This window comes from Hipposideros armiger, unplaced genomic scaffold (assembly GCF_001890085.2).
Source record: "Hipposideros armiger isolate ML-2016 unplaced genomic scaffold, ASM189008v1 scaffold_669, whole genome shotgun sequence".
NCBI lineage: Eukaryota > Metazoa > Chordata > Mammalia > Chiroptera > Hipposideridae > Hipposideros > Hipposideros armiger.
Window position 1 is genome coordinate 1,002,667 of NW_017732019.1, and position 2,631 is coordinate 1,005,297.

At 36.6% G+C, this 2,631-nt stretch overlaps 1 long non-coding RNA gene across 7 annotated transcripts in view; it reads left to right on the top strand.

Moving 5' to 3' along the window:
* Positions 1-2,631, top strand: part of LOC109372867 (uncharacterized) — a 45,996-nt gene that overhangs the window by 39,778 nt on the left and 3,587 nt on the right. For 6 of the 7 annotated variants that reach the window (XR_002122111.1, XR_002122114.1, XR_002122110.1 and 3 more), the window contains one exon: positions 1,794-1,876. The exons of the other annotated variant lie outside the window; for it this stretch is intronic. This is a non-coding gene — a long non-coding RNA (uncharacterized LOC109372867). Of the gene's footprint in view, positions 1-1,793; positions 1,877-2,631 lie in introns of those variants that run through there. 7 annotated transcript variants of the gene reach the window in all.

A 2,631-nucleotide genomic window follows, 5' to 3' on the forward strand; every position in this document is an offset into this window, starting at 1 on the left:
TTCAATGCTAACCCTCCTTGATCAATAAATAGGCTAATTGTCTTCATTTTTTTAATCTCCTATTTTCCATCTCCTTTTCTTTTGGCTGGTAAAATTCCTCAACTTTGTGTTCCAACCTTTCTATTGAAAATTGTCATTTCTGCTATTGTATTTAATTTCCAACACCTCCTTTATATTTGGTAATGTTCTATTTATTTATTTGTTTGTCCATTTATCTTGGGGTAGAATTCTGTTCTTGTTTCATGGTTTTAGTAGTTTCTTTTTGTGAGGTTTTCGACATTTATTTTACCTTTTTTTTTTCAGCATTACTTTTTTTCTCTTTATTTTCTATCTTCCAGGTTTAAGGCTTTTCTCAGATATCTGTCTTTGTATCTGACAGTATTTAAAAGTGAGACACTAAAACACCAGCTGGAAACTCTGAGGATGTGAGAGGCTGGTCTGATGTGAGCTTCACTGTAGGAGCATCTGAGTGGGCTGTTTAATGGGGAAACTTCTGATGTCAGTATCTTTCCCAGTGTCATGTCTGTAATCATGAACTAGCCATATTTCCCAGAAAAGACTCTTCCAGTGTTTTGCTGGGGGGTGGGGATGGGGAGATGACAATCTAGCTTTCAGTGTCCTGGACTCAGAACAGAGAAAAATCAATGTGGCATGTTACATCTCTGAAGCTAAATATGCATACATTCATTTAATCTCCTATTGTTAGTACAGTTCCCTTACCCTCAGCTGTTCTGGTATTCTTCATACAGACAATTTTACTTCATTCTGAAAATAAACCATCACTCTTTGTCAGTAAAGGAGAGGCAGTATCTGCGATGCTGTATGGATCTAGGGAGCAGTATTGGACCCACTTTCTCCTAAAACAGATTTCTTAACAATCCTTATCAAGTCCAGACCCCTTTTATCCTCACCTCCACAAGTACCTGCTGCCATTAGTTTCTAAATCTTTGGATATTTTGTCAATCAGATTAGTTCCTAGTTTTCTCTACTGCTTGATTGGATTCAATTTTGTAAGCTCTGCTTATTTTATCACTGTGTATTCATCTGCTTTTCAAATTCCAAAATGACCTCTTCTCCAACTCTCCCCATTCACTGAGTTTAAGTCTTAAAATACCTTTTCACTGGTTGTGTTAGTGGGTTCCAGGAAGGTAGAAGCACATGTTAAATCTCTTTACACAGAACTTGTTTTTAATTTTCTATTTATGGGAAGTGTGTTAATGTCTTCATAATTGAATCTGGCTTATGATTTATTTGTGATAGATCTAATACTAGTTTATGAAAAATGGCTCCAATTACACTAAGCTTAAAGTAATGCTTTCCTTCTTAACAATACAGAAAAGAAAAACTAATTTGACACTAACCCAGTTGAAGAGGGACACATAATTAAGTCGAGATTAATATGCCTGGGAATATTCTTTCCATGCATTTGTGTGTCCTTGTTAAAATAAAGATTGCATAACAACCTTAATAAGAGAATTCCTAAGCCTGTGCAAACTTGTGGTAGGGGTGTAGTGATGCATAATCTCACACAAAAATCTGCCAAGGCAGTGAATACTATGGAATTCACAATTTCAGTCTTCATTCCACATAGTAGCTCAAAGCTGGAAACATATGTGCTCATGAATCTTTGTCAAGTTAATAACTTTTCCCTGTTGTATCAAAAGCTTAATAAGGCTTCTTAACAACTTTTTACTAGAGTAATCTGCTTACTAATCATATGATAATCACACACGAAGTAAGTTAATGTTCTGTAAGTTAATGTTGTTCTGTTAATTGCAGTCGTTTTTTTCCAGAGTTCTGCTCTTCTGCAACCTTTTGGGGATGACTCGCTTCCTTACCCAGAACCAAGCCAGGCAATGCACAGCAACCTGCAAAACAAAAACAAACAGGAAAGTACATGTAGGCAGTTATTCCATCTCCCTCTGAAACGGCTCCTTATTCTCTGCCTGAAATCATGATCCACTCTCCCCACCTTAAGAAATCTTCCCTTGATTCTGCCACCTCCCAAAAGTTGCCTTTGACCTTCCAGTGATCTTTTCTTACTTCCATCCTCTTTCATCCCCTAGCACAGTGGTTCTCAACCGGTGGGTCGCGACCCCTTTGGGGATTGAACAACCCTTTCACAGGGATCGCCTAAGACCATTGGAAAACAAAAAGATATTTACATTACAATTCATAACTAGCAAAACTACAGTTATAGAGTAGCAATGAAAATAATTTTATGGTTGGGGGTCACCACAACATGAAGAACTGTATTAAGGGGTAGCGGCATTAGGAAGGTTGAGAACCGCTGCCCTAGCAGTATTTGCTAAGGTAATTTAGACACTCTTTATTGAAAGATAACTTACAAAACAACTCAGATATAATGAGTCTCAACAGGAAATTGTGATTTCCCACCTCAAACTCAAACCTTTTCTCCTTTAACCATATACTCGTTGGTAATAATAAAAGCTTATGTTGAACAGTTATTTAGATATTGTGCTAATACTTTACATACAGAGGATGCCAAAAAAATGTATACACATTTTAACAAAGGAAAAAACTGTATTAAAATTCCACTGATGGTAACCACTTTGAGCACCTCTTGTAATTGCAGAAGTCATACGTGACTTGTATTCAACTTTTGTTAAC